The sequence below is a fragment of the Lepidochelys kempii genome, chromosome 1, assembly GCF_965140285.1.
Source record: "Lepidochelys kempii isolate rLepKem1 chromosome 1, rLepKem1.hap1, whole genome shotgun sequence".
Classification (NCBI taxonomy): domain Eukaryota; kingdom Metazoa; phylum Chordata; order Testudines; family Cheloniidae; genus Lepidochelys; species Lepidochelys kempii.
The window spans coordinates 217,165,619-217,185,322 of NC_136380.1; the positions used below are offsets into that span (position 1 = coordinate 217,165,619).

General features: G+C 49.7%; 1 non-coding gene and 1 pseudogene across 1 annotated transcript; one reads left to right on the forward strand and one right to left on the reverse strand.

Annotated features, from left to right (window-relative positions):
* The window catches only part of LOC140907395 (antigen WC1.1-like), a 41,773-nt pseudogene extending 36,382 nt beyond the window's left edge, over nt 1-5,391 (forward strand).
* A 2,765-nt stretch (nt 5,392-8,156) lies between these two features.
* On the reverse strand, nt 8,157-15,535 carry LOC140898943 (uncharacterized). The gene is made up of 3 exons (XR_013634752.1): nt 15,492-15,535; nt 12,928-13,032; nt 8,157-9,351 (listed from the first exon to the last, which is right to left on the reverse strand). It is a non-coding gene; the product is annotated as an uncharacterized LOC140898943 (transcript).
* Nucleotides 15,536-19,704: the final 4,169 nt, after the last annotated feature.

Genomic DNA, 19,704 nt, shown 5'->3' on the forward strand with positions numbered 1-19,704 from the left:
CCTGCCCCCGGAGCAGAGAGATCAGCTCAGGAGAGCCTCATGACTTTGAGTCCCGGCCCTTTTATCCTTTGTGCCATTTTGTCTCAATGTCTGATGGGAACATCCTGCCCAAGGGCTGTGCTGTGGTGGGGCTCTGGGAACATGCTCAGGGCATCTCCCAGCATCACTGCCAAGATGGTTACAGTGAATGTCAAAAAGAAAAGGGGTACTTGTGGCACCGTAGAGACTAACAAATTTATGAATCACAGACTTTGCTCTGGGCCTTTCTTGGTTTAATCTGGAAACACCACGGAGAGCTGATCGACTGATTCATGGGGGAGGTGGGTATTTACCCTTAAGAAGGAGGAGTCCCCTCTCTGGCTGAGGAGGCCAGGACAATTGTGGAACTTCCCTGGACCAGCAGCCAGAGACGGGCCATTCACTCACCCCAGCATCTTTCAGGTCAGATCGTATCATCCCCTCAGTCACATTTATCACAATAACATGGAGATTTCTCTTGGGGAGTCTGTGTCAGCCTCTCACTGCTCAGAGTTGCTGTGAGTCACCATGTCCTGTAGAAGAAGGAATAGACTGAGACTGGAAATCCTGCTCCAGACCCCGGATGTGTTCCTAGTCCTGCAGTTCTGCTGTTCTCACTGTAATGAATTTCTGGTTCTCGTCTCTCCAGTCTCCTATTCAGATGACTCAGTGACGAAGCTGCAGTATTACACTGGGGACAGCGAGGGGGAAAACGATCCTGGATCAGAAGAAGGTAACGGGGGAGGGGCCAAGAGACCCACATCTGGGCAGAGAAATGAATTTCTATCACACTTTCTGCAATCGCAGCCATTTCCACCCCCCACCCCCCCACACACACGGTTCCCATTGTACACAGTCGGGTCTCATCCCATTGAACAGGATTTCTGTCAGAATCTCAGGATGGGAACATGTGACCATCTCCTGAGCACACACCCCTCGGAGTGGCTCCCAGTGACCTCCCCAGGTGTGGAGCTGGAGGAGACGGGTCAGTCTCTTTTGGTGGAAGGCGTCAGTGCCCAGCAGGGCTCATCTCTTGTCCCCGAGAGAGAGAGGAAGATTGTCCTATGTTATAATTACAGATGGGCGCAACCCAACTCACTGATCCAAACCCACCAGAACTTTGGGGGGCAGAGGGATTTGCAGATTCTGACCCCAGCTCTGGATCTCAGTTTTGGGGCTGGCACCTGTCGCTGTAACAGGCTGAAGCAAAATCCTGGACCTGAACTTCCGGGCCTGGCCCCATCTCTAATCATAAACGGGGCGGCATTTCTCCCCGAGCTGCTCTCAAGGGAGTCCATGATTTGGGCCCTGTGGGAGTTTAGCCTGTGGCTGGGGGAGGAGACACTGAGCAGATGAGCCAGTTCTGCTGAGAAGCTGGAGCGCTGCCAAGCTGAGCCCTGGGCTGCCTAAGAGGCCAGTGGAGAGCAGGAGCTCACAAAGGATCAGGCCAGTGACCTCCCAGTAGGAGCTTTAATTCCTGCAGAGGGGAGGTTCCCCCTCCCCAGTGTAACAGGAAAATTCAAACCTGTCTGCAGAGATCAGCTGGATCCACACAGGCCGGCTCTGGCCTGGCAGTGCCCGTGTTCCAACCTGTTATCTCAGCACAGGCCCAGATCCTGCTCCCACGGAAACACGTGAAAGAGCTGCTGTTGGATTCTGCAGGGACAGGATTGGCCCCTTGTTATTTCTGGGACTCCTGTTTTACTGTAGTTCTCTGACTTGTGCCCTTCTCAGCATGGGCCCCTGCGACTTCCCCTCTCATAGAATCATAGAATCATAGAATATCAGGGTTGGAAGGGACCCCAGAAGGTCATCTAGTCCAACCCCCTGCTCAAAGCAGGACCAATTCCCAGTTAAATCATCCCAGCCAGGGCTTTGTCAAGCCTGACCTTAAAAACCTCTAAGGAAGGAGATTCTACCACCTCCCTAGGTAACGCATTCCAGTGTTTCACCACCCTCTTAGTGAAAAAGTTTTTCCTAATATCCAATCTAAACCTCCCCCACTGCAACTTGAGACCATTACTCCTCATTCTGTCATCTGCTACCATTGAGAACAGTCTAGAGCCATCCTCTTTGGAACCCCCTTTCAGGTAGTTGAAAGCAGCTATCAAATCCCCCCTCATTCTTCTCTTCTGCAGGCTAAACAATCCCAGCTCCCTCAGCCTCTCCTCATAACTCATGTGTTCCAGTCCCCTAATCATTTTTGTTGCCCTTCGCTGGACTCTCTCCAATTTATCCACATCCTTCTTGAAGTGTGGGGCCCAAAACTGGACACAGTACTCCAGATGAGGCCTCACCAATGTCGAATAGAGGGGAACGATCACGTCCCTCGATCTGCTCGCTATGCCCCTACTTATACATCCCAAAATGCCATTGGCCTTCTTGGCAACAAGGGCACACTGCTGACTCATATCCAGCTTCTCGTCCACTGTCACCCCTAGGTCCTTTTCCGCAGAACTGCTGCCTAGCCATTCGGTCCCTAGTCTGTAGCTGTGCATTGGGTTCTTCCGTCCTAAGTGCAGGACCCTGCACTTATCCTTATTGAACCTCATCAGATTCCTTTTGGCCCAATCTTCCAATTGGTCTAGGTCCTTCTGTATCCTATCCCTCCCCTCCAGCGTATCTACCACTCCTCCCAGTTTAGTATCATCTGCAAATTTGCTGAGAGTGCAATCCACACCATCCTCCAGATCATTTATGAAGATATTGAATAAAACCGGCCCCAGGACCGACCCTTGGGGCACTCCACTTGATACCGGCTGCCAACTAGACATGGAGCCATTGATCACTACCCGTTGAGCCCGACAATCTCACGTGCCATGATACACAGCTCTAGTTAGAAGGGCCACCTGCACTGAAGAGACGCTGCTGGTGTCATGGGCTGAGTGTGGTGTTTGCTGTTCCAGAGGGAGTTTCCCCAGGGGGGTCTCAGTTGGATTACGATAACGTGGAGGAGCCTGCCTTGAACGACATCCCCCAGACTCCAGACGGCCGAGGTGAGCAGTGAATCCGCCTCCTGGAAGCAACGTCACCCTGACGAAAAACTAACTGTATTTCTCAGTAGGGACAATAGTGGTTTGTTAAGAAAACCAGGAAGTTCACCCACCAGTATTGTCTATTAGCGTAATGCTGGGGGCGCTGACCAGGTGCATGACAAGAGCTGTGTGGAGGCCCAGGGGTAGGGAAGCATGTGATGTCCTAAGGCATAATAAAGGCCCATTGCAGGGACTGAAGGAGCAGTTTGCTCAGGAGCTGCCCATGCTATACTTGGCTCAGGTCACTGCCCCAGCTTATATACATCTGTGTCAGACACGCTGTGCTGGGCGGGACATAGAGATTTTACACCCAAGGACCCATGTCCCGACCTTATTAGCTGGCTCAGCTCCAAGTGGTGTCAGTACGTTGGAGACTGATGGCAGTTTATGGGGTAAACTTTATCAGGAGAATGCACTGAAAAGTCATTTTTAAAGTAATGTCAAGTTTAGGAAGCCAGGGACAAGCTCTGGGCAATTCCAAGTCATTTCTGTTTGTAATTATTGTAACCAAATGCCTTGTGGAGTAATCCCTCTGGACTAGATCCCAGACACCCTTTCTAGACCTCCCCCCGTCCCACACTTGTAATCTAGGAGCTCTAGGATCCTCTCAATTAGCTCCTGAAACATATCAAATCAATGTGATATGTGAAATCCCCCAGTCTCAGGGTTTCAGAGGAGGGCTTCTCTTAATGCCCTGAAGGTGGAAGTTAAGTGCTGAGAGATCCCCCAGGGATCAGTGAGGCTGGTGCATCTGCAGCTTGTAGTTTATTTCTGTCTTCACTGTGAATATTCTCTTAATTACTGCACATCTTCATGTCAGATGCCCCAGCCCTGCCTGGAGATGTCCCAGGGGCTGTTTACGATGATGCCAGAGAAGTGTCTGTCCCTGAAGGTGACCCTGGCTTGGGGCAGAATGGTGAAAAAGGCACTGGGGCGAGTGACAGGGACAGTGATGCACAGACAGGTGAGTGGAAAACTGTTTGCACTTCACAGTGTCTCTGCAAAGTGGGGTAGCTGGAAATGTGGGGTACACAGCAAGGGAACAGCCCTGGCCAACCCAACGCCTGTGAGAAAAACTCTCCTTCTCTCATCTCTCCATTCCCTCAAAGAAGAGGCTTCAGTGCCTGAAATAGAGAGAGGAAAAGTAGGATCTGTGCTGGGTGGTACTTCCTGGTCAAACCAGCAAGATAGCTCGGATTCCCTCAAGCTCTAGGTTCAAATCCTTGGGTGTGGCTGCCCTACTCTTGATGTACTGGATTCCTACCTATTTACTGAACGTGTATCTTTTGGGCAGAATCTTATAAACCAAAGTCATGTTACTGCTGTACAAATGCTAAAGAGCCCATGACACTTCCTGTAAAAGTCGAGCTTTGCCTATTATCCTTGGCCTAAATTTCCACTCCCCTCCCTGTTGTGCCATGAGCAGAGGAGGTGCAGTGGTGATGAAATGTGCGTTGCTTAGTACTTGATGCTTATCTTCATTGTTAGGGCAGAGTGACAGTTCTGATGTCCTTAAGTAAGTGCTCCTGGCTGGTAAGTGCTTGGGATTTTTTTCACCAATGTACAGGTAGCTATAGCTGGCAATGGGCAGTGTTAGCTGGTCTGGAAACCAAAGGTTTTAATTTCTAGACTATGTATCGAGATGATGGATTAGAACTTGTTCTAGACCAAGCCAGAAGACTGAAGGGGGAACAATTCCAACCCACACCGTAAAGCAAAGGTTCTCAAACCATGGAGCACAGAATATATTCTGGGACGGCATGAGAAGCCAGAGCAGAGAGGAGCAGCTACTTTCCAGGCGCCCAGCTTCGAAGGCAGCGCCGCCACCAGCAGCAGCACAGAAGTAAGGATGGCAGAGTATGGTGTTGCCACTCTTACTTCTCCGCTGCTGCTGGCGGTAGTCCTGCCTTCAGAGCTTGACGGCCAGGGAGCTATGTACTTAAATGGCTCTTTGTGACTCAATGCCCGACTGCTGTTCATATTTAGTGAGAGTTGCACGTTGATTTTTGTAAATCGGTAGATGTACTTGTGTGGTGGGGGTGGGGGGCGTCAACTACAATGGACACAAAGAAGGGGGGTGATCAAAGAAGTTTGAGAACCACTGCTGTAAACGCCGCCTTGCTCTACTGCTGCCCATCACCATAGAGTGGATCCACTGACTGTATGTGTCTCCCTTGGTATTTTCAGGTGGGAGTCTGCACTCGCGAAGGAGTGAAGGTGTATCTGGGATGGAGAAGGAAACCCTGTTCCTGCCTCTGGGAGACACAGGTTATGATGATGTGGGACATTGTGACTCTGGGGGATCACAATATCAGAACAGTGTGATTGGACAAAATAACCTTGTGCTGATGTAAACGCTTCACCTCTTTCTCTTAGAAATGCTCCCTCTGTTCTGATGGTCCAGAGACAGTCCCTTCCAGTTTGATAGACAAAGCAGGTGTTTTTATAAGATTTGTGTGAAGTTGCAAGAACTACAAGTGTGAGAGGGAAAAGATTCATAAACTTTCTTTGCATAATTCTCTATTGTTTCAAGGGATGGAAGTTTCCTGCTTTTTTATGCCTATAATTTCTTCATCTTGAATTTGTGCCTTTTTGCATATTAAATCCTTTCTGAAAGTCTTCCTTGTTGTGGAAGTTTTTCTTGCCAGATGAATTGTGAAGTTTCCATGGTTCATCACAGGGAGAGGCTGAGATACAACAAACCAGGAGACAAGGACGGGCCACCTCTGGGTATGCCTGGCTGTTTGATGGGAGGTGGGTTGACACTAAATGTTCTATCAGGCATGTGGTAAAAGTGAGACACCGGCAAGAGAACATTCTGAGATGAGCAACATGGTTGTTACTAAACCTAATTCAGATCTGAAACTTTTCCTGAATCCAAGGAGATAAATGGGAAATTCTCTCTGGGTACTTCCCACCTGAACTGAAGGAAATGGTAAAAAGAATTCCCATTAGCGATAAATACAGAGGATGAATATTTCTGCTAGGACAATAAATAAATTGAATAGAAAATAATGACAAGAGGAGGGTTAATAAGAATCTGGGTTTCCACTGAAGCAATAAGGCTAAAACAAGTAACAAGTCACTGAGTTGTTACTAAAAACCCCAGTAATACTAATCATTTTCACACAGTGGGATATTTCCATGACAATCTACGAATATAGTTTAAAGTCAATGCTGAGCTGAGTACTGACTAGTGGAGAAGCCAGAAGTGCTCTCTGGTTGAACCCTCAGTGAAATCAATACCAGAATGCCCACAGAGTACATCGCTATTTCACAGAAATATCTTTCTTTCCTTCACCACCAATCCTGAGTGTAGTTTGGTCACTTCATCTGTAGAAGGATAGAATGGAAATAGAAATGATGGGAGAAGGAGTTTCCAATCATCTGCATTCAACAGGGTCAGGGGTCATATGAAGACACAGAAATACAGCAATTTACTTTCGAAAAGAGAAAAATTAAAAAGACATGACTGAGACATGTCACTGACCCGTGGAGACTGAGGAGGGAAATCTCAGGGGCTGTGCTACCCTGTTCCAGGGCAAAGAGAGGAGCAGAACTCCCCCCAAAAATGACACATGCAGATCCTGGAGAAAAGGAAAGAGAACAGGGACAGCAACAGGTGAAGGTGACTGAAGAGGGAATTCCCTTGTATAAACGGGGGATGTTATGGAGATACTGTGATCTGGATCACTTGGTAAGCTGGGTCTGTCATAAATATAAAGGGAAGGGTAAACCCCTTTAAAATCCCTCCTGGCCAGAGGAAAAATCCTCTCACCTGTAGAGGGTTAAGAACCTAAAGGTAACCTCGCTGGCACCTGACCAAAATGACCAATGAGGAGACAAGATACTTTCAAAAGCTGGGAGGAGGGAGAAAAAACAAAGGGTCTGTGTCTGTCTGGGTGATGCTTTTGCCAGAGACAGAACAGGAACGGAGTCTTAAAATTTAGTAAGTAATCTAGGTAGGTATGTGTTAGATTATGATTTCTTTAAATGGCTGAGAAAATAGCTGTGCTGAATGGAATGAATATTTCTGTCTGTGTGTCTTTTTTGTAACTTAAGGTTTTGCCTAGAGGGATTCTCTGTGTTTTTAATCTAATTACCCTGTAAGGTATTCACCATCCTGCTTTTACAGAGGTGATTCTTTTTTACTTCTATTAAAAGCCTTCTTGTAAGGAAACTGAATGCTTTTTCATTGTTCTGAGATCCAAGGGTTTGGGTCTGTGGTCACCTATGCAAATTGGTGAGGATTTTTAACCAAACCTTTCCCAGGAAGTGGGGTGCAAGGGTTGGGAGGATTTTGGGGGGAAAGACGTGTCCAAACTATGTTTTTTCAGGAACCCAGATAAAGTTTGGTGGCAGTCCAAGGGCAAAGGGTAAAATAGTTTGTACCTTGGGGAAGTTTTAACCTAAGCTGGTAAAAGTAAGCTTAGGAGGTTTTCATGCAGGTCCCCACATCTGTAGCCTAGAGTTTGGAGTGGGGAAGGAACCTTGACTGGTTTGGCCCACAGAAATAAAAATCTGCACATCTTCCATGTGGTTTTGGACCAATAGAAAAAAAAAACAGGTACAATTCAAGTGACTTTTAAAATTGCGTATGAAACTGAGTTAACAAAATAAACGAGCTTATGAACAACCAGAAAATATACTTCTCAAGTGAAAAACTATCAATGGACTTCTTTGCAAAGAAATTGTAAGTTTTCTCACAGGAAAAGCCACAAACTGTCTGGAAAGGAAGAGTAGACTGAATTACTTGCCTAAGTGAAATTAAATACCCAGAGAATTGCTAGGCCTGTGATGATGATGACCAGGGCTTGCTCACCTGTGGCTCTCCCTCCCGTGTTGTGGAAGTCCAGCCAGGCAGGTCTGCATCTGCAAGCAGGCACCCTGCGTCAGGCGCAGCTCCCATTAGTCATGGTGGCCAACAGGCTGGGAGCCTCCCGGCCAATGGGCTTGGGAAGGAGGGGTAGGCAAAGGGGGAGATTGTAGGGAGCGGGATGGTGGGGAGAGGAGCCGTCTCTGGAGGCACAAAGGGGGGGGGTTGTCCAGAGAGGGGTGATGGGTGCACAAGGGCCGGTGGGGGTCTTTGCGGGGGGCGGGAGGGGGGACAGGGTTGTGTGGGTCTCTGTATGGCATAGGGATTGATGGACGGAGCCAGCTGCAGCCTGGGTCTGCTCTGTGGGGGCTTGCTATAGTCCCCCCCAGGAAACCCCCTCTGTACTTTGCATTTAATGCCAGCCCCAGGGTGCCCATCACTGTCTGACAGTAACACACTCCAGCTGCTCTCTCTGCTGCACCTCTCTCCCCGGCCCTAGTGTGGAGGCGTGGCCAGGCAGCTCCGGCACCGCCCCCCACAGCTCCCATTGGCCGTGGTTCCCGGCCAATGGGCTGGGAGCAGGGTCAGCGCTGGGCGGGGACGGAGGCAACATGCGGAGCTGCCCTGCCTGGGCCCAGACTCTCCACAGCACGCAGGGAGCTGGGGGGGGGGAGGGGAAGCCACCCCCACGGTGAGAGGGCCCCACGTCGCCAAGCCATGGCGTAGGGCCCCCCAGAGCATGGGGCCCGGGGCCCAAACATTACTGGAGCCAGGCCCATCCTCATGAATATTCAAGGAGCAGGAGCACCACGGGCCAATATAACTCAAGGCCTATCTCCTGCCCCAGCCTCTGGGGGCACATCGTCCAAGTGCCCCCCTCCAGCTGCCGGAGGGGAGGCCCTGACACGGGGGGCGGGGGGGATGGAGCAGCTAAATGGCCCCGAGCACCCAGAGCAGGGGGTGTTCATCTGGCAGGAGCTGATGCCAAAGCATCGTGGGGGTGACTGACAAAGGGGGTGAGCAAAATCCTGGGTTCAGAGGCTGCTCTCAGGGCAATCCTGTGTAAATGCACTGACCTTGCAGAGCAGACTTTGGTCCTAGTAACAGTCATGTCATGTCTACGCAGACTGCTCTGTTAAAGAAAAGATATTACACCGCCGGGGAAGCTGGGAGCTTTGGCGGGGTGAACCTCATTTTCAAGTGTCCAAAAAGCATAGTAAAACTTTAAACAGGAGACAGGTAATAGCTTGGCTTTCAGACCAGGATGCTTACACTTTACCATCTTTCTCACCCACACCTATGTATTTACTTAAAATACACAACCTCATCAAATAACCAAACCAAAAAGTGAAATATATTTACTGGGCTTCATCCATCCATCAGCCGTTGATGCTGGTGAATTTTTCTTTTCAGCTGCCTCTTTCCTTTTTCTTTTGAGCTTGTTTACCCTCTGGCCTGAGGATCTCTTGTGTTCTGATCATACTGTGGAGCAGACAACATTATTATGATGAAACGGTCTTGTAAACTTAAAAAATAAAATACTCATTAGGGTGTTTTTCTTTTTAAAAAGTCATAGCTTTAAAACAAAATAACCCATTTCAGGCTGTACAACAAACACAGATTATGAGTTTATTTCTATCACTTTAACAAAATAACAACCCCAGAAACATTTTTTAAAAACACATCTCATTTTGCAAAATAAAAACCAAACTGCTTGAAAACCAACTTTTAAAATCCATTTTAAAACACATTTTTCCCCAGAAACACCTGTTAGTTTGAAACACACCAAACCAATAGTTTGCAGCCCTATAACTTCTGTTTAAGAAACCCAGCAATATATATTTTTTATAACCACACCTATGTTTTGCACAAACTCACACACCCCAGCAGTTTAAAACACCAAACCAACAGTTTGCAACAAAATACTTTCTTAAACACCCACACTTATGTATAGCTTAGGCCCCTGAATTACTAACAATTGAATCATTCAAGCCAACTCTTTTAAGAAGACAAACAACCCCATTTAAAAAAACAAACCCTTTTTGTTTCAGAATAAAAATCAAACTGCTTTTAAAAACCAACTTTTAAAAACCATTTTAGACCCCCCTCCCCTAACATTCCCTTTTGTGATCTGGGGTGGGGGAATTCAGTTGTCTGTACAACTGGGTTCCTTTTGGCTATTTTTTTCTTTTAGTTAAAATACATTTTTCTTTGGGGCCTTGTTACAGTATTAAGCAGTAAATCACCATACACAACAATCCTTAACGTTACTGTACCCATTTCCACCTGTGGAGCCCCTTGCAGATATCAGTGAATATCTTGGGGCTTGTTCGTTTGTTTTTTAAACATATTTCTTTCATGCTTAAAGTCTGGGGGTTGTTTTTGAAATGAAATGGGTGTACCACAACCATAGCAAGCACCCTAGAAATACCCAGAGCTTTTAAATGTTTGATTGTCTTTAGCGCAAATGTTTGTTCTAAAGTATGGTGGAGGTTTGTGAACCCTTGAAATTTTTAGTTTTGTAAATATATTATTTTAATGACTTTAAGTTGCTAGAAAGAGTGACCCATAGCATTCAATGAACTGCTGGGGTTATATTTAAACTGTCCAATAGAGTTCTACCAACTGCTGGGGTCATATTTTTAACTGTCTAATAGCATCTATCAACTCCTGAGGTTTTATTTCCTTTCATATTAAATCTCGCCATCCTCACCCACCCACCCACCTCCCTTACTGTGGGTGTACCCCATTCAAATTTAATTTCTTATTACTAATACGATTAACCCTGATGGCAACAAGGGTGGGTAATGTCAGTTACCCTGACTATTCAGTGGGGGTGTGGTTAAACCCATTCAGTTCAACAGGATGGGTCAGCTCTGTTGTACTCAAACACATGTCTGAACCATCCCTGGGTTTTTTTTTTTAATTGTAAGCACATTTTTAGGGTTCCCCCCCCACATAATTCTACAACTACATTTCATTACATGATTGCATTACATGATTATACAACTACATTTCAGTTTTTTGCTGTAAATGGGTATCTTTTACACAAAGACATAAGAGCTAGGTTCTCACAAACTATTTTTTTTATTAACAGACATACAGCTCCTTGAAAACAAACCAAGATGCTCCTTTAAAACTTTTAGCTCACTTAAGGGCCACTGAGACCTTCGAACAGAAACACAGATAGTCACAAAGCTCTTTTCAATAGATTTTTTTTTTTTTTTTTACAATTTACAGCTATCACGTTTTATATCGCCAAAATGATCAGGGCCTGCAACCCCATACTCTGCATGTCCCTAAACCTCCAACTAACAGAAGCTGGGACTGGATGACAGGGGGTGGATCATTCAAAATTTCCCTGTTCAGTTCTTTCCCTCTGGAGCATGAGGCACACTGGCCACTATCAGAAGACACAATACTGGGCTAGATGAACCATTGGTCTGACTCAGTAGGTCCATTCTTATGTAAGTTATGAAGAGTAAAATATGGACAAGGGAAGCTAAAGACATTAGGGGAAACTCCATGGCTTGCAGAACTAAGGATAATAAGGAGGGGGTTTTTTTTAAGTGTATTAGGAACAAAAGAAATCCTAGCAATGGTGTAGGCTCATTACTAGATGGAGACTGTTTAAAAGGATGCAGTAAAGGTGGAAGTGTTCTTTTAATATGTTTTCTCTCTTTGGAAACCCCATGTCAGTGTATTTAGAAAGGACAAGGGTCTCCAGTGCTCTTACATTTTTGCCACAGCATGAAGGAGTAGAGGTGGTGAAGTCCAACCACAACTCATCGCAAGATCTCCTGCTCCTGCTCAGCACAGCACAGAGTGGGACACCCCACCAGCTGGCCCAGGACTCTGAACTCCTCCACTCCCTGACGGAGAGAGGGAGCAAAGGGAGTCACTTGTTCCTGTAGGACCGGTGCAGTGTGTCCCCCTGCCATTGTACTAGCGATGGGTTAGAACCAGGGGAGGCAGAGCCCAGCGTAGAGAGACCGGGGACAATGAGAGCAGGAGGAGCCATGGGGCTTAACACCAGGGGCTGAGGAAAGCTCAGTAGGGATGGGAAATCTGGGTAGCAAAGTCAGCAAACATTGCCCCCAAGTGAGAACCCTGGTAACAAATGAACTAACATCCAGTCTCCATCTCAAGGGCAAGCTCCTCATCCCAGCCCCTTCTGCCATCCCCCTCCCTCCACTGACCTCAGGCCCAGGAGCTTGGGGTCACCTTGGACTCCGCTGCTCTGCATCCCGCCTCTCTCACTCCATCCTGAAGCTCCCCAAAGCCCCCACTTTCTGCACTGTGCCCAGCCTGCTGGCTCTCTCCTGCAGCCTTCTCCTCTCGTCTCCCCTTCCTTCCAGACCTTCCCTTACCCCTCCTGCAGCCTCTGCGCTGGCTCCCTGCTCTTCCCCACATTGCACCAAGCCCCTTGTGCTCCTCTCTTGCTGTCTGCACAGCCTCCCCACATCCACTCCTCATTGCTCTGGCTCCTTTGGCTCCTCCCATCCCTTTCACTCTGTCCTCTCCCACCTCCCTCCTTCTGTTCCGCTGCCCCAGCCTCTGGGGGCACGTCATCCAAGCGCCCCCTTCCAGCTGCCAGAGGGGAGGCCCTGCCACAGAGGGGATGGAGCAGCTGCAGCAGCGAAATGGCCCTGAGCACCCAGAGCAGGGGGCATTCATCTGGCAGCCTGGCAGGAGCTGATGCCAAAGTATCTTGGGGACAACTGACAAAGGGGGTGAACAGACACCTGATTTCAGAGGGTGCTCTCAGGGCCATCCTGTGTAAATGCACTGACCCTGTGGAGCAGACTTTGGTCCTAGGGGAACAGCGGAGAGAGTCCTTGGAGATAGAATTATGGGACTCAACCCAAAGCACACTGGAGTCAGAGGACAGACCCGTCGACATCAGTGCTCGTTAGACTGGACTCCTACCGAGACTGGACTCCTACCGAGGATCTTCCTGAGTCACTATTCTAGACCCGCCTTCTCCCTGCCAGGAAGCGCTGCACAATGAGGCTGCTCAATGCAGTTAGGAGGCGGCCAGGGTCAAAGGCTGCTCACCTTGAATTTGTGGTGCCCAGCGATGAGTATGATCAGCCAGCTGATCCTTACCACTGCCCTCAGCTGCCCATGCACCTCCTTGGACGTGGTCCTGGGGAACAGGAACTGAGAGAAACAAATTGGGACAAATTGCTAAAGAGACGTACCAAAAAATAGCACAAGCACATAGGGTGAAAATCAAAAAGGCTAAGGCAAAAATGAGTTCTATCTGGCAAGGGACATAAAAGGCAATCAGAAGCAGCTCTATAAATGCATTAGGAGCAAGAGAAAGACAAAGGAAAGTGTGGGGCCACTACTCAGCAGGGAAGGAGAGCAAATAATGGATGACACAGACAAAGCCAAGGTGTTTAATGCCTTTTTTGCTTCAGTTTTCGCTAAAAAGGTAAATGGCGACAAGATGCTTAACACAATATTAACAACAAGGGGGGAGGAATACAGGCCAGACTAGGGAGAGAACAGGTAAAAGACAATTTAGGTCAGTTAGATGTATTTAAGTTGGCAGAGCCTCCTGATATTCACCCTCGATGTAGCTAGGCTAAGTAATGTCTGAACCTTTAGGAGGGCTGTGGTCCCAGAGGACTGGAAAAGGGCAGACCCAGAACCTATCTTCAGAAAGGGGAATATCTTCAGAAAGGAGGCCCCAAGGAATTAGAGACCAGTCAGCCTAACTTTGGTACCCAGAAAGATACTGAACAAAGTATTAAACAGTTTGTAAGAACCTAGAGGAGATAATAGGGTGATAAGGAATAGCCACCCAGGATTTGTACAGAACAAACCATACCAAACAAATCTAATTTCCTTCTTTGACAGGGTTACTTGCCTAGTGGATGCAGGGAGGCAGTATATGATGATGGATGTGAAGTTCAGTAAGGCTTTTGACACAGTTCCACCAGACATTCTCATAAGCAAACTAAGCCAATATGATTCAGATGAGATTACTATAAGGTGGGCGCACAACTTATTGAAAGACCGTACTCAAAGAGGAGTTATCACTGACTCACTTGCAAACTGGGAGGGTGTCTCAAGTGGGCTCCCCCAGGGGTGTGCCAGATCCAGTACTAGTCAATATTTTCATTAACAACTTGGTTAACGGAGAGGAGAGTATGTTTTTAAAGTTTGTGGATGACACCAAGCTGGGAGGGGTTGCAAGCACTTTGGAGGACAGGTTAGAATTCAAAATAAGCTTGCTAAATTGGAGAGTTGGTCTGAAGTCAACAAGATGAACTTCAGTCAAAACAAATGTGACATAACGCACGTGGGAAGGAAAAATCAAATGCATAGAAACAAAGTGCGGGATAACCGGCTAGGTGCCACTATTGCAGAAAAGGATCCGGGGGTTATCATGGGTCTTACACTGAATAGCAATCAACAGTGTGATGCTGTTGTGAAAAAGGGAAATGTCATTCTGAGGTGTATTAGCTTGGAGCACTGTGTCCAATTCTGGGCACCACGCTTTAAGAAAGATGTGAACAAACTGGAGCCAGTTCGGAGGAGAGCAGCAAAAATGATCAGTGGTTTAGAAAACATGACCTCTGAAGAAAGGTTGAACGAATTGGGCATGTTTCCTCTTGAGAGGACAGAGGGGGCACCTGTAGCAGTCTTCAAATACGTTAAGGGCTGTTACACAGAGGATGGTGACCAATTGTTCTCCATGTCCCCTGAAGGTAGGACAAAAAGTAATGGGCTTAATCTGCAGCAAGGGAGATTTAGGTTAGATATTAGGAAAAACTCTATGGGTGGCTGAGCACTGGAACAGGTGACCTAGGGAATCATAGAATCTCAGCATCGAAAGGGACCTCAGGAAGTCATGTAGTCCAACGCCCGGTTCAAAACAGGACCAATCCCCAAGTAAATCAGTGGGGGAAAATGGTGGACTCCTCATCATGGAGGTTTTAAAAAACAGGCTGGATAAACACTCCTCAGAGATGGTCTAGGAATGCTTGGCCCTACCTCAGTGCAGGGGGTGGAGTAGATGACCTCTTGCGATCCCTTCCAGCCTGGGCCTTCTGTGATTCCCTCTTCCCAGGTTCCAGAATGGAGGAGACCAAGTCTCTGCCAAGAACATTTCCCTCTTTTTGGACCACAAACCACCCACAGAATCTACTTCCTGTGGCCCCAGAACTAGAACGTTGGGGGAAATCTAGTTCTGGGCTCTGGCCAGGTGGGTGGGCCCATGAGTGATGCTCCGGGCCCACAGCCCAGGGATCCCAGTGTGATTGCTGAGAAGGGCTGCAAGAGATTTGCCATCACTCTGCAACCCCACCCTGCCCCCAGGCAGCTCAGCTGTCGTGTTGATGGGCTCTGGAGGCAAGGCCCTGCACCCAGCCAAGGGCAGGGCATGAATGCCAGGGTCAGATGCGGGCTCAGTGCAGATCACGGCAGATCCCGTCTCCCAGATATAGCAGGGGCACTTGGTTCTCCAGCCCAAGAACCTTTGTATAGAACGTACTCTGAGGAACAGAAGGCACGGGGGTGTCCCATGCTTGGGATTAAATGGAGCCTTGGTTCCCAAGCCCCACCCCAGCTACAGGTCTAGTCCCCTTCCTGCCCCCACGCCTCCAGACCTCCAAGATGTTCTGCAGCACCACAAGGTTGGACTTCTGATCCCCGCACACCAAGGCCTTCAGCATCTCATCCATGGCTTTCAGAGTCTGCGTGCAGAGCAGAGGAGAAACCAGAGCAAGTGGTGTTACCCAGCCAGGCGAGGAACCAATGCCCTGGCGTGTGACATGCCCCAGGTCACAGCAGCCCCTGGTATTCCAGCTCATCCCCTCACTTGTACCTGCAGGGGACCTACTGCAAACTCCTCCTGGCAACAGGACCCCACCTGCCTTTGCTGTCCCCAGGAAGGCCACTGCACACAGTCTAACCCACTGGAAGAGTCCAAAAGGACTCCGCATTTGGACGGGGAGGGAAGATTTCCAGCCAAGCTTCAGTTCCCCTGGCCTGTGTGGGTCTGAAGCAGCCGATCTCAGGCCTGTGCCCCCAGCCATGCACTGGGGATGAATGTGCTTGTGAAGGGAGTGTCTGTTCCCCACTAATTGCCGGTGCATGTGAAGGATAAATGCCTACTAGTGCTACCCCATGAGGGAGTTACTCCTTTTTCTGCGGCCGTGGGGCCTGTGCTTTGCTGCCGCAGTTCCTGAGCTGAAGTCCTGCCAAGAAGCTGTGATCATTACACTCTTATGCCAGTGCCAGGTAACCCAGGGGGCAGGTACACGAGCGACTGGCAGAATTCCCACTCGGTTTGGGGTGGCTCTTCACAGCCAGTTTGGGGCTTACCTTGGTGTTCAGAGCAGCCTCCATGCCCTGGATGGTCTGTGCTGGAGGCAGGGAGAAGATGCTGGAGAAGCAGGTGGCGAGCAGGTTGGATTGTTCCATTCCCCACAGTGGTGGCTTCACATTGCTAAGAGAAGAGACACGTGCGGATTGGAGGGCTGTGGCGAGACTGATGCGTGAATGTTGGCCGCAGGGTCCCAGGACATGGAAACACCTGCAGGGGCTCTAGCTGGGGGATGGAGGATGAGAATAGGCCAGGGGGCGGTGGAGGGAGCCGGTACTGTCTTTTCTCATACCAGCAGGCTGAGGTGGAGATCACTGTGCTTTGCCGTAAAACAACATCCCGCAAACGGCATGGACGGGAGACTAGAATCTATTGGCACAAAAGCGCCTCTGAACCCAGCGGCCACAGTGCAAAGGAGTCTGCCAATCCTGCCCCGCTGGGGGCAAGAGACCCTCCCTCCACAGCCATCTGGACTGCAGCTGCACAGTCCGGGCCAGCAGAGAGATGCTGCATCAGGCCTCAGTAGGGCAGAATCCAGGCAGGGATCCAAGATCTGCCTCTGCCCATTACTCTCAGCACGGTGGACAGGGCACAGGGAGGCAGGAAGGTGGGGACTGCCCAGACGGCATTAACCCCTTCACCCCCACTGCCAGAGCATGGCCCCAGCACATGCCATGAGGTGCCAGGTGACTACTCGAGCTGCCCCCTGCAGGACACAGCCACGCCTGTCAAGGCAGGCGGCAGCCAGTGAGGAACAGCTAGGCCCACTGCTTATGCAAATCACCACCACCCCTGTCCACCCCGGCAGAGATGGGATCACGGCCAATGCTGTTGCCTGCCCTGACCTCAGGAAGCCCATGTCCAGTGGGGAGAGCCACTCCAGCACCTGCCCCGCCTGCCCTTCCCATTCCTGGGGAACCTATTGAGCCAACTGCGAGAGCCGAGCTCCAGCCCGCAGCATCCGCCACCCTCCGGATGCCTGAAGGGCAGGCTTCTGGGAAGCTCAGAGCAGGATGCCAGTGGCACCGAGAGAGAGCCCCCCATGGCACAGACAGTGTCACGTGCCAGGGCTCAGCCTGCCCAGCCTCTCAGCCACAGGGAGTCGCTGAGCTGCCGGTGTGACGCAGCTGGCGGCGATTCCAGTTGCTCCGCTTCAGCGGCACCCAACTGCCCCTCTCCCCACAGAGCCATCGCCTGTGGGGTCCCAGAGGGGACCGGTCCGAACCCCCTCACTCCCTCCCCCACATCTTCATAAGGCCACTTGGAGAGGTCGCCAGGCACCGAAGGATCCTCCACCACCAACCCACTTCTGCCAGCGCCCATGCACCAGCCCCATGACCCGGTGCCACGTGCCCAGGGGAATCAGAAGATGGGGGAGGAGCAGAGGGGAGAACACCCTGGAGAACTGGCCATGCCAAGAGGCTGGCCTGTCTGGCTGCACACAGCACTGGCTGGGGCTGGGAGGGCAGGCCGGGTACCTCAGCTCCATGATGGCGAGCATCACTTGCTAACGCACCACGCCGGTCACGGTGTCGACGGACTCGTGATCAATTAGCTCCTGGAGAGACAACGTGAGGAAATGCCAGCCAGGCTCTGAGCTCCTGCCAGGCTCCGACTGGGGAGCAAAGTGCAGAGCCTGCAACACGTTGGCTCGACAGCCAGGTCGTCCTACTGTGGACTCGATGGCGTGCAGGGCTCCAGCCGGGGAGCGCAGTGCAGGGCCTGTGGTCAGTGCCCCAGCGTCATGCACCAGTGCACTGCAAAGGCTCCATCAGCATTAGCCCCCAGGGACTCCACCTGAGATCAGGCCCCCTTGTGCCAGGTGCTGCACACACACAGAGTGAGAGCCAGTCCTTGCCCCAGAGAACTCACAAGCTAACTGGACGAGACAAGGCATGGGAGGGAAACTGAGGCATAGAGGGGGAAGTGACTTGCCCAAGGTCTCACTGGAGAACCGAGCCCCAGCCCACTGGACCACTCACCAGCCCACGCTGTCCCACGTTCAGGGAAGGGAGGTAAGCTCTGGAAAGCTTTTTGCAGCGCTGGAGAGCAAAACTTTCCAAATCTATGGAGCAGATTTGTTGCTAGTTCCCTAGTGGGCACTGGCTGCGCAGTGTTGGGGCTCTGTGCAGGGAAACTGGCGTATACAGAGCGACCTGGTGACTTGGAAAGCTGGGTGCAAGGGAACAATACATGTTTCGATACAGTTCTATGTTTAGGAATAAGGAATGCAGGCTACACTCACAGCATGGGAGGCTCTAAACTGGGAAGTGGTGACTCTGGAAAAGACTTGGCAGTCATGGTAATCAGCTGCACATGAGCGCCCAGTGCGACGCTGAGGCCAAAAGGGCTAATGTCATCCTGGGATGTATAAACAGGGCAATCTCCAGTTGTTAGACAGGTTATTTTCCCTCTGTGTTTGGCACTGGTGCATCTGCTGCTGGGATCCTGTGTCCAGGTCTGGTGCCCACAACTGAAGGAGAATGTTGATAAATTGGAGAGGGATCAGAGAAGAGCCACAAGAGTGATTGAAGGACTGGGAAACAGCCCTTATAGTGAGAGACTCAAGGAGCTCAATCAGTTCAGCTTAATGAAGAGAAGGTTACAGGGTGACTTGATGACAGTCTGTAAGTACCTACATGGGGAGCAAATACTTGATAATGGGCTCGTCAGTCTAACAGACGATCCAATGATTGGCAGTTGAAGTTAGACAAATCTGCAGAGATCTCCAGGACAATCACTAAACCCGCCAAGTAACACAGCTCTAGTGTGTGTTCTACTCACCTTTATCTTCTCCACAAGGAGGGCTTTGCTGAGAAAAGCAGCCAGGTTTCTCTCTGGGCTCCTAGTGAGGACGGCTCTGCTGAAGGTGCTGACGCAATCCAAGAACTTAAGTGTCTTGGTCTCGTCCTATGCCCCACAGAGATTAGACACAAACACGAAGGTTAGCGTGGAAAGGAGCTTCCAGTGGGAGAGATGTCAGAAAGCCTCCCTCCTAGCGCTGCTCAGGCTTTAATATGCCGAATGCCAGGAGGCCATTCATCTGGCAACAGGAGTGACTATCTGGGGAGGGCAGGGCAGCGCTGTGTGAAACCAGACCAGAGAGGGAGCAGATCTCAGGGCAGGTGTCCAAAGAGGAACTGCAACATGGGGGCTAAGCAGTCAGAGAGTCTTACGGGGGCATGGTAGTGTGGGAGGAACATCTAGGTATGATACCCTGACACCCCAATATTCGCTACTGTCATGTAATTAGGATATGTTTGGTACAAGGTATGTTTTGTGATGTAGCATTCTAAAAGTCTTGATCTGCTAGACATTAATGTCTCATTGGATTGTATGTGCTATTGTTGTATGTGAAGTTATGAACTTCAGCTATGTATGCGTTCCTGAAACACATTGTGAGGTTCAAAACAGCCTTTCAGGTACAACAGTAAAAAAGCCAAACACTGGCTTATTGAGGAAATGCACACAAGCACCAGGGTTACCCCAATAGA